General features: G+C 35.3%; 1 long non-coding RNA gene across 1 annotated transcript; it reads right to left on the reverse strand.

Annotated features, from left to right (window-relative positions):
• Positions 1–792: 792 nt before the first annotated feature.
• On the reverse strand, positions 793–2,125 carry LOC140854752 (uncharacterized). Its single transcript, XR_012137912.1, has 3 exons — positions 1,648–2,125; positions 1,234–1,339; positions 793–1,084 (listed from the first exon to the last, which is right to left on the reverse strand). It is a non-coding gene; the product is annotated as an uncharacterized lncRNA (long non-coding RNA).
• Positions 2,126–11,969: the final 9,844 nt, after the last annotated feature.

Here is an 11,969-nt window from a genome sequence, read left to right on the forward strand (position 1 = left end):
AATTTTATTAGTTATTATTGAAATCAGATATTATGGATGTTGAGGTTATAATGAATTATTTTTGACCTTGCATATTCTTTAAGACTTACTCTAAAGAATATACGACTATTACGTATCCGAACTGGCTATTAAGTTCGGAGCGTAACATCGTGACAAGCAAGGTCCACCTTCTCCTCCTTTATATATAGGATGTCAATGTTGTTGCAACACTTTCTCCTTAAGCTCCCTGTTCATAATTCTCTTATTATAAGCCTTATGATTTGATTGCTGCATAGGTGTTCCTCGAATTCTTAACCCCGGCTTCCGCCGAGTTACTGCAACCCCTGACACGCTTCCATGAGCTGACCACTACGTTCTCAAGATCAGATTCTTGCAGCCACCAAGCTCCAAGTCTGAAGAGGTTAGAACCCAGGAACTTGATGTTACACTCTAGAGCAATAGGCACATGATCTGATGCCGAGCTTGAAAGGGCCTTCCAAATTGAAGGAAGGAATATGTCCTCCGATTCATAAGAGAGCAAGAAGCAGTCCAAACCTTGCTATGGAGGGGTCATCTCTTCAATTTTCCCATATAAAATCACGGCCTTTGAGATCAAGATCAATGAGACCCAGCCCAAAGATGAGGTCATAAAACATCAAGCTATCTCATAAGCATTGTGGGTTACCTCTTCACTCCTTCGGCCTTAAGGTAAAATTTAAATCACCACCCAATAGCCAAGGACCTAACAAAGTACCACACAAATCAGCAAGTTCCTTGAATAAATTATCCCTGAGATCACGAACACGCCCATAAACTGAGGAGATGCATGTTGGACCAAATACACTCCAATTCAACGGTCAAGGTGAAAGACAGTTTGAGAGTTCTCTTGGGAGAGAAATGACAAGAGTTCGATCCAAGCATCAAATCCTCGACAGAGCCGATGGCATCCAACCAACACGATTCATCAATCTTCGAGCCAGCCAAGGATCTTAGAAAATTTTGTGAAAGAGCAGCCACTTTCGACTCCTGGATCAAAATAGTGTCACAAGCCAAACTGACAATCAAATCCTTTATGGCTCTTCTTTTCTCCGTTGGTCCTGTTTCCCTAATATTGCAAGAAACAATCAACATAGAGTACACTGAGCTGCGACCAACCAACCAAACATTAACACCAAAATTAAAATAAACAGTCAAAAGCCGATGAAAATCCTATATCTCATTGCAATCAACACAGATTCATGGGAAAATACATACAGCAAGAAGTTTATGAGGCCATCCACCAAACATATGCCACATGCATCCATATCAGCATCACAACCATACCTCCAAAGCCACACAAAGCACCAGCTGCCTCCAAAGTCTAGAGAATCCACAGAATGGTTGCACAAGTAAAACCACTACAAATTGAGAGAGATGCTACCACGAAGAAGATTTCAAAATCCATATTGATCGAGGGCAAGGTCAACCAAAAGGAAGATCACAACCCAAGCCCAAGTTAAGAGATAAGAAGGTGATATCAACCCAAGAACCACACCCACATCAACCACAAAAATAAAATTGCCAAAGCCCTGGGCCAATGGACTACACTCTAACCAGCAAAACTAGCGACAATCCAACAAAACACCAAATATCAAACAAAACAACATCATCAGGAAGGTAGCTTGCTACCTTCATCCCAAGAAGCTAATAGGCTGGCACAGCAACTTTAGCTTGCTCCAGATCCAGCAATGTTTGCACTACTTCATGAGCCGCCTCCTCCAAGAAGAACCCACATGAACGATCCAGTTAAGTAGAAGTTGTTATGGCATCGAGATAAGCAGTTTAGAAGGATTTACCTCAGCAAGATCGAGCTTACCATTCTTCTTCTTCCTTGAAGCTGGGAGGAGTCTAGAATTTGCTTCCTTCACAGCCCCCACCGCCTTCAAACTAGCCGACTTGTGAGTTCTTGGAGAGCAAGGTTCTTACATGTCAGCAACTTCAAAGGCTTCCTCTACGTCTGCAGTGGTATCCACCACACCATCCTCCATCTGAGTAGAAGCACACGATTGGCCAAGCCCCTTCTTGTCAATGGAACCACCATCAGCTAGCTAGTGACATGTCGACATCCAATTGTTCTTTAAGGGGCCTAGGGATTGGCTCCACTAAGTCTTCTTCACTCATGGTCGGACAAGTGACTTCAACCTTTTCATCCTCAACTCCTGAAGTAACACAATGTGCCTCCGTATCAACAGCTAGCTCCAAGACATTCCACCTCAACATGGATAAGGACCACCTGACATACGGTAGCTTTGTCACGCTCAATGGAACATGGTATTAATTGTACGCCCAATTGTGGGTGCCACCTCAGCATTATTAAGGAGACCAAGGATCGAGGGTGGCTGGTCACAATGGCCTGCCACAACTGGCTTCTCAAAACTCCCCTCGGCAACCAAAATAGGAGTAGGAGAAGCATTTAATTTCCTTCCCCCCCAAGGGAGATGTTCTCTCCACATCAGTGCTGCACAGTGACACTTTGGTGGCTCCTCTCTGCAGGAGATTTCCATTCAATGAGGTCAACTACTCTGATGCCAGTTTCATGCCTCTTAAATGCGCTTGAATTAACCATCCATCAGAGGGGGATCTAAAATAGCACGGCCACTGAGGCTAGCAAGGGGCCCAAGGAACCTGGTTTAGCACCCTGGACCGGAGCACCACTAAAAGTGCTCCGAGGTGGACGAGACTCAAGGACCTTCTTCCCTTTATTCACCTTTGCAAGGGACATTGGCACTCCGGGAGCTTGGTTAGAATTCGGGGTGGTGGGATCGGCTTCTCCCAAGTTCTTCGGATGAAGCAAGGGCCCGTTAGTGTTGGTGGGCTTACTCAATGTAAAAGTTCAAAATAAAATTTATTTATAAAATAAATTTAAGTATAAAATATTTGATTATAAATCACTTAGTTACAACACAAAACACATACCCCTATTTATAGAAATAGAGGGACACAACTCTTCACAAGAGTTACTTATTAAAAGACACATCTTGTTACGTCCCAAATTTGAAACATAACACGGCCATACTACCGAAAGATGGGGCCTACGATAACACGATGTCCCATTCATTTTCTTAATTATAATAACAAATATATCATAAATAAAAGAAATAAAAAGATTCAATTCAAAATTTTAATTAAACCAAAACTGGTTCATAGCATCTAAATCCAAAAGCAAATATCAACTCAAGTCTCAAGATTCATAATTAAATAACTACAGATCCATGATCATAAAATAAATTAAACTTTCACTATAAAATTTTCAAGCTTGTTTCACAGATCTCCAAGCTTGAATTTCTTTCACCAATCCTAACCTTATTTTTTTACAAAAAAAAATAAAAAAAATATGAGCTACACTGGTCCAGTAAGTAGAACTTGCACTTCTTTACTGGATCAAGCATAAATTTTTCATGATAATACAATATTTAAAAAATAATAAATAATATAAAATAAAGTATTTCATAATGCATATAATAAAACAAATCATAAATCAATCATACATGCATAAATTATGAATATTTCATAAACATGTTTCGTAAATTATTCTTATCATATATCCCTGTCATGTTTCTAAATCTTGCTCACAAATATTCGTGCTATAGTCACTTTATATCCATGATAGGATCAGTGTTCTTAATCGACAAGTTTATGTTTCATATGCCAACTTTATATCCCTTGGTAGGACCTGCGTTCTTATGGATGCTAGCTCCGAATGTCGATCTTCCCTAAGAAATTCATTCATAGCTATCTGAGAACCTTTGAAATCTTTATATCTTTTTCTTAAAACATACATATACATAGATAGAAAGACAAATAGAATTCATGCTTCATAATCATGCTATTTTTATAAAACATATTAATAAAATCAATGCTTATAATAAAATATATTTTTTCATATCACATATGCTGATCCTTATTTTATGAAAAATTTAATTTCATCAACAATAATTCTTTACATAAAAAATATGATTATTTAAAAATAAATAAGAAGCATAATATCCACATACCTTGATCGTCCTAGATCTTTAGTCTTCCTTAAATGAATCAGATAATCCTATTTAAAATATTAAATCACGATCAATTTTTATTTCATATATTCAATAAAATTAAATAATAAAAAAAAGTGATTGATTAGGTGACTAATCCGATAGATCATCTGGATACTAAATCAATTCGAGACCATCTCGCTGAGGTCAACATTAATCCATAAAAGAAAAAAAGATGACCCGATATAAGATCTATAGGTCTTTCTTGGATAGAGAAAGGAGGAGAGAGAAATTTTAGAGAGAAAAAAAGAAAAAAAAATTTAGAGAGAGAAGGAGAGAGAAAGAGGGAGAGGGAAAATCCTCTTTTTCTTCCCTTTTTTTCTTTTTCTTTTCTTCTTTTTCTTTTTCTTCCCTTCTTCTTTTCTTCTTTCTTTTCTTTTCTTCTTTGGCCACATAGGAGGGGACCAGAGGGATGTTTGCTCGTGGTCTGGCAGGATGCGGCGGTAAGGCCGGTGGTCCAACAGTGGCAACCGATGGTGGTGGAGCCAGAGATGGCCGACGACGAGGTTCGGCCAGTGAGAATTTAGAAGAAATCGAAAAAATAGGGGACCGCCACCTTTTTTTGAATTTCTCCAGTCATTGACCGATCACCGACAGCCATGACCTTCGAAGAAGATAGGTAGAGAGGTGGGGGTCCAAATCTAGAGGTGAAACACTGCAAATGACAGCACCGGTGGTCAAAAAAGAGAGGGAGATGGCTCGACCGAACAGAGAAAAATAGGATCTTGCCTTTTTATGGATTTTCCGACGAACCTGACGACCGATGAGGGTGCGCCATGCCACGAAAAGGAGGGGAAGGAAGAGAGGAAGGAGGGCCAGGGCTTACCTCCGACTCTGATGAGATCTCTGATGAGAATTTGAGACAAACCCAAGGAGGGCGTGGACGGCTTTAATGGAAAAATCTAAAAGGAAGAAGAATAAGAAACTGGTGCTCGTCGTGGCCAGCTATGGAGGAGGAAGGGTGGATTTTATAGGCTCTTCATAGGGTTCCTAATTGCCCTAGGAGTCCTTGATCTAGTCGAGCAAGGGGAGGAAGAAGAAGACTCCCATTGGGAGTCTTCGTTCAATTTTTTTTTTCTGTGGGCTTGATGGGCCAAGATCGAGTGGGCTTGATTTTTAAAATAGGATAGTACATTCTACCCCCCTTAAAAAGAAATTTTATCCTCGAAACTTGATATATCATCGCTCTTTTACCAATAGGGATCTTAATCTTCATACTATCCTTACTATACTCTTAGATCTGGTTCCATCAATCCTAATTTCCTCATCTAAAATTTAATTTTTATTTTTTTTAATAAGACATTGATGAAAGTAACTTTTCTAAGAGAAGATATAATATATAGTGGCTTATTTAATTCTATATAGTTATTACTTGAAAGATATAAAGAAATAAAAAAAATTCATAATCAAATAGCATATGAGCATCTATGGAGTGACTAGAATGGTACCTGTAACTACTTGATTACTTGCACTGATATCTTGTTGAGTCAAGATGAATACCCATGTATTTTTTTGTTATTTCTGATCTCCTAGCTTGAAAGTTTTTGAACTATCTTTTTTCTTAATAGGACAATCTCGTGCCATATGTCCTATTCTACCGCATGAAAAGCATACTCCCAGCTTTTTGAGATAAAGTCCATAATGATTTTTATCACAATATTTATATATCATAGTTTTTTTATTATTCTCTGCAATATTAGTAGAATTTTTCTGTTGACCATTTAAATTTTCTATTAGTCTCGATCTCTTTTTGTTACTCCTCTCATGTTCTGATCTTTTTATCTCAGGTTCTACTTTTAAAGCTCATTCTAACACATCTTTATAATCATTAAAAATATGAGAAGACAATCGAGATCGAATTTCATATCTTAATCCTTGCTCAAATCTAGCTTTGCTCCTTTTGAACTCCATAAGCTGGGGGCAGAAACGACCTAACTCATTGAATTTGTTTGCATACTCTAATACTGTTATTTTATCTTTTTGCCTCAAAATCAAGAACTCATTCTCCTTTACTAATCTCATTGTCCCGAAGAAGTATTAATTATAAAATATCTTTTTAAACTCCTCTCAAGTCAATTGGTCATCGATATTCTCATAGACAACCTTTATTGCAATCCACCAAAGCTCGACGTTTTCTTTCAGCATAAGTATAGCTAGTTTGACCTTCATGTTCTCGGGATACTGTAGGGCATTGAACATCTTCTCTATCTCTCGAATCTAGATCTCTGCAACTAGAAGTCAGGTCCACCCTCAAACGATAGTGGATTAAACCTTCTAAACCTCTTATAATATGACTCTAATAATGGTATAGGTTGAGGAGTGGCTTGGTGAATAAGCTGAGCCACCACTTGGCATACTCCAGAAATATCTATCTGAGTGATTGGTGCATTAGGAGCATGCTCAACTGACTAGTTGGCATCTCCCCTCGAAGTTCTTCTTGCTCTTCTCTTTCTACTGACATGATTCATTGAGACTTCATTCTCTCTATTGCTTATTGTCACTTAAAAATACTAGCATTAATTAACTTCCTTAAATGAGCAACAGAAACTTTAAGAAAAATTTATCTATCCTTATTCAATTAAATATGATCTAGCTAAACGAGATCTATCTATCCATTACTAGATTTTAAGTCTACTAATGATCAAACCTATTGCTCTGATACCATAAAATATCATGCCTCAAATTTGAGACATAACACGACCATGCTACCGAGAAATGGAGCCCACAATAACATGAAGCCATATTTATTTTTTTAATTATAATAACAAATATATCATAAATAAAAGAAATAAAAAGATTCAATTCAAATTCTTAATTAAACCAAAACTGATTCAGAGCATCTAAAGTCAAAAATAAATATCAACTCAAGTCTCAAGATTCATAATTAAATAACTACAGATCCATGATCATAAAATAAATTAAACTTTTATCTATAAAATTTTCAAGCTTGTTTTGCAGATCCCCAAGCTTGGATTTTCTTCACCAATCCTAATCTTATTTCTCTGTAAAAGAAAAAAAAATAAAAAGAATATGAGCTACACTGACCCAGTAAGTAGAACTTATGCTTCCTTATCGGATCAAGCATAAGTTTTTTATGATAATATAATATTTAAAAAATAATAGATAATATAAAATAAAATATTTCATAAAGTATATAATAAAATAAGTCATATACCAATCATGCATGCATAAATTATGAATATTTTATAAACATATTTCGTAAATCATTCTTGTCATATGTCCATATCATGTTTCTAAATCTTGCTCACAGATATTCATGCTATGATCACTTTATACCCGTGACAGAGCCAGTATTCTTAATCGACAAGTTCATATTTCATATACCAACTTTATACCCACTGGCAGGGTCTGTGTTCTTATAGATGCTAGCTCCGGATATTGACCTTCCCAAAAGGATTCGTTCATTGCTATCTGAGAGCTTTTGAAATCTTTATATCTTTTTCTTAAAACATACATATACATAGATGGAAAGATAATGAAATTTATACTTCATAATCTACTATTTTTATAAAATATATTCATGAAATCAATACTCATAATAAAATATATTTTTTCATATCACATAGACTGATTGATACGATCGCGATGCTGTCGTTAGGACACCGAGATTATCAATCAAATTTTGACTTCAATAAAAATTAAAACATGTAGAAAGTAGTGAGTCGGGTCGAATCCACAGAGAAGATAGAATTTTGACTTGAAATCTTTGATTTTACAAAAAAAAAAAAAATTTTGGAGAAAGCAATTTAAGTCGAAAAATAAAAATTAAAAGTATGAAAAATAAATTGGATACTAAGATCTACTAACTAGATCCTAGCATCTACTTGCAATAAAATAAATAATAAAAATTTAAAAAAATATAAAATAAATCAGATACTAAGATCTACTAAGTAGATCCTAGCATCTACTTACAAAAAATAAAAGACAAAAATTTAAAGTACAAAAAAATAAATTTTATATTAATTAAAATTAAAATTTAAGTATAAAAAATTTAAAAAAATAATAAAATAAAATAAAACTGTAACAAAGATCTGAAGTTGATCAGTCAAGCCTCGTCGGAAAGATGGTTGATGATCTCTTCATCTTCCGTCGTACTCCGTAGAGCGAACCGACTTTTCTCCTTCTTTTTCTTGGATCTCTAAAGCTATTTAATTTTTTTCTTTATTTTTTTCTATACTTTTTATTCAATTTTTCTACTCACAAAGCTTATTTTTGGATCTTCTATTTATAGATAAATTTTTTATAATTTTTTGATAAGAAAAGGAGTCCTAAAACCCTTAGAAATCATATTAATTCCTTTAGGAATATTTCTGACTGTCGGATGGAGCTTGAACTGTCCAGATCTGCCCAAAATCCATAGTTTTAATCCTTATCAAAGTCAGATCGAACCACAGCCATTCGATCATGCCTGAGATTGGTTTTGGACCGTCGGATCTCATGATGGATTCATTTTTGACCGTCCGATCGTACAAAAATCACTCTTTATAAACCGACAATGGATGCTGACCGTCGGATCTAGGTCAGGATGAATTTCAGCCATTGGATCACACAAAATAGCTTCCACCTCCCATAGACTGTGCCTGTGGACCGCATAGCAATTTCGATGGACCGCTCCCGGGCTCTGTGGACCGAGCAAACGGTCCACCATACACCGAAAGCTATTTTCTTTATTTTTTAGGATATTTTAGCTCTATTTTTGCTTCGATTTTTATCTAAAAAAATTAAAAAAATATATGCATTAAATTTTTCAAAAATTTTTCTTCATTTTGATGCTTAAATTGCTTAATTAAATTAACATCTATTTTTTTATAAATATATCTAATTTCATATTTTTTTCAAAATCACTTATTTTTTAAAAAATTTAATAAATTCATGAAATTAGAATTTTTAAGAAGATGTTAGCACCATAAACTACAAAAATATCTTCAATAAATATAAAAATATACCACTTATCATACTCTCCAACTTGAACTTTGCTCGTCCTCGAGTAAAGAAAGAATTTAGAATCAAGTACCATTTAAGTTAAAGTCTCAAATTTCACTAAATAATTTTCAAAAGGACCACTGATGTTCAGTAGAGTGTAAATGAGGTATGTCATTGGGGTATTAATACTAATCAATATGAGAGTCAAACTAAGAATACTAAATCTTTTTTGAACTTTTTCAAATTATCGCTACCTTTATCTCCAAATTATTCACCTTCACATGGACAAGTATATTGTTACTTTCATCCTTCGTTTATTGATTGATTTTTTTTTTTAATATTGTACTGCTATTAAGTGTCTTAACCCCTTAAGCTTTCTGTTTGACTCATGTAGCGAGTTTTCAGTCAATGACTCCCAAACCAGATGGCTTTAGGGCACTAGGTATAAAATACCCCTCAAACCTACTTGCTCGAATCAAACAGGCTACGAGTTAAAACTAGTTTTACAACAAAACTTCTTTGTCCTTCATACCTTTTGACGCGAAACTTAATGCTTGCTTAGGCAAAGAGGCTCGATTACTCAGCATGAAGTACTTAAATTTTTTTTTTAAATATATAAAGAAATATATAATTACTTTACACAAGCCCATAAGAAGTAAACTCTTCTTTGATACTAGTAAAAAAATTTAGAAATACTCAAAGAAAACTATTTAAGTTCTAAACTTAACTCTTTATTGAGTTTTCTTAATACTTGATCTCTCAATATCTCACAAACTCTCTGATCTGTGCATCATTTTTCTTTTAAAATACTTGGTTTAACTCGATTCTTAAGTATAATCAGATGCTTAAATACTAAATACTAACTTACTTGAGGACTTTAAGAATTTTAAAAAAAAATTATTATTCTTCCCCCCCAACTTAATCGACATTATCCTCAATAGAATAGAAAAAATGAAGGATGCATGCAAAGAGAAAAAAAAGGAGAGATGTTATCTAATTCAAAAATCTTTTCAAAATTAATTCTCCCCCCAACTTAGTCAAAATTATCTTCAGATCCCTACAAAAGACACTAAGTAAAACTTGATTGATCTAAACAAAATACAAAAGATAGCAAAAAGTATAAAACTGAAAATTAAAAACTAGGTTGCCTCCCAAGAAGTGCTAAGTTTACCGTCTTCAGTCAGATCATGCTGATTCTCTCACCTATCTCGTGTCAAATATTGGATTGACAAATTCTAATGGTTTTGGATTGCCAATCTCAAGAAGATGATCTATAATAAATTTTAATATTTTATGATAAATCTTTACGAAGTAGTTCATATTCCTGTTCTTAATTGTAGTAAGATAATTCACAAACCCATTCACAGACCCTTGTTTGTTGAGAATTTCTCCTATTTGTTCTTCTAAAATGCTCATGAATTGAGTTTTTAGTTTAGGAGTTAAGTTCGATGCAATGGATATTGGAAGGATGTCATTTGATTCTAAACATGTATTCTCAAGTGTGACTGAGGATGATTTCAATTTTGGAGGGGATGGTGATTCTAAAGAAGAAGAACTGACTTCTAAGGCTGAAAAAAATGAGACTCTTGATGGATATATCTTGGGTAACTCATCCACTCTCTTCTTTTCTTCACTTAGATCAGCATCAGTACTAAACTCAAGTTTTTCTATTAGGTTAGCTTCAGTACTAACCTCTTCTTCCAAATTCACATTTTGGCTAGTATCAGTACTAGCCTTACTTACTTGATCTTGGTATAGATCTTTAAGAATCCTATCACTTTTAAGCTCAGAAATTACATTGTCACTTTCAAATTGAGAATTCTTAGGTGGGACATTGGATTGTTGACTAGGTCCAGGTGGTTGGTGGGTGGGTGGGTCATTTTCAAAATTTGATATTGGTTCGTTTGGTAATTGACTTAGTTCTCTCCTCATGGTAGATTCAGTTAATTGATCTATTTGTGCTTCTAGCTAGCAAGGGATTGCTGTTGGATCATGATCATTTGTTGAAGTTGGCTAAATCTATCGTCGGCTAAATCTATCGTCGGCTAGATTGGTTTGTTGAGGAGGTGGGTATAACGGCTGATTTTGATATGGTGGCTGGATAGATTGACTGGACTGACCTCTATTGTAGGCATAATTCTGGTATGGAGGCCTACTCTGAAAGTTTTGCAAAAGAAGAATTTGTGTCTGAGCTGAGTCCGTTGGGGTCTCCAAGAAAAATTAGATGGTTCCTCCAGCCTGAATTATATGTTAAAAGAATGGATCATTGACAGGTTGGAGTAACCTTGGGCAGCTTGAACTTGTTCTGAATGAAAGGTGGAAACTGTACAGCCGTTAGACATTCGCTCACATGATGGGCCGGGCTAGCATAGATAGAATAATTTTTTTGATAATTAGGTAGTGGTGTGTATTGTACAGGAGATTATTGACCTAAATTATGAACTGATCAAATTTTTGGGCAAGAAGGTCAACTTTATCTAATCTTTGGGCTATTAGGTTCAGATCGGCCTTAGGACTAGAGTCTGTTTGCTTGATCTTAAAAATTTCTGTCCACTTTTGGTGAGGGATTGATCTTTCGTAGAGGATAATGAAGCATGATTGATTGAATTTTCACTCAAAGTTTCAAATAAAGTTAGGCTTCATCCTCACTTTACTCATGAATACACCCCCACAATATGCATCTACATCTGTCTGTATGGTCACCTAAACCCTCATAAAAAGCTTGAACAATTTTTCACTTAGATAGACCATGGTGTGGGCATTTTCTAAGAAGTTCCTTAAGTCTCTCCCATGATTCATGAATTTGTTCTCCTGGAAGCTGAGCAAATCCAATGATGGCTCGCCTCATGGTGTTGGTTCGACCTATGGGATAGAATTTTTTAAGAAACTCATGCTACATTTCAGCCCAAGTTTGGATTGGTCTCCCTATTGTGCCAAGCCAGTACTTGGCTTTGTCTTTAAGTAAGAAGGGGA

Source organism: Elaeis guineensis, chromosome 1 (genome assembly GCF_000442705.2).
Source record: "Elaeis guineensis isolate ETL-2024a chromosome 1, EG11, whole genome shotgun sequence".
In the NCBI taxonomy this organism is placed as follows: domain Eukaryota; kingdom Viridiplantae; phylum Streptophyta; class Magnoliopsida; order Arecales; family Arecaceae; genus Elaeis; species Elaeis guineensis.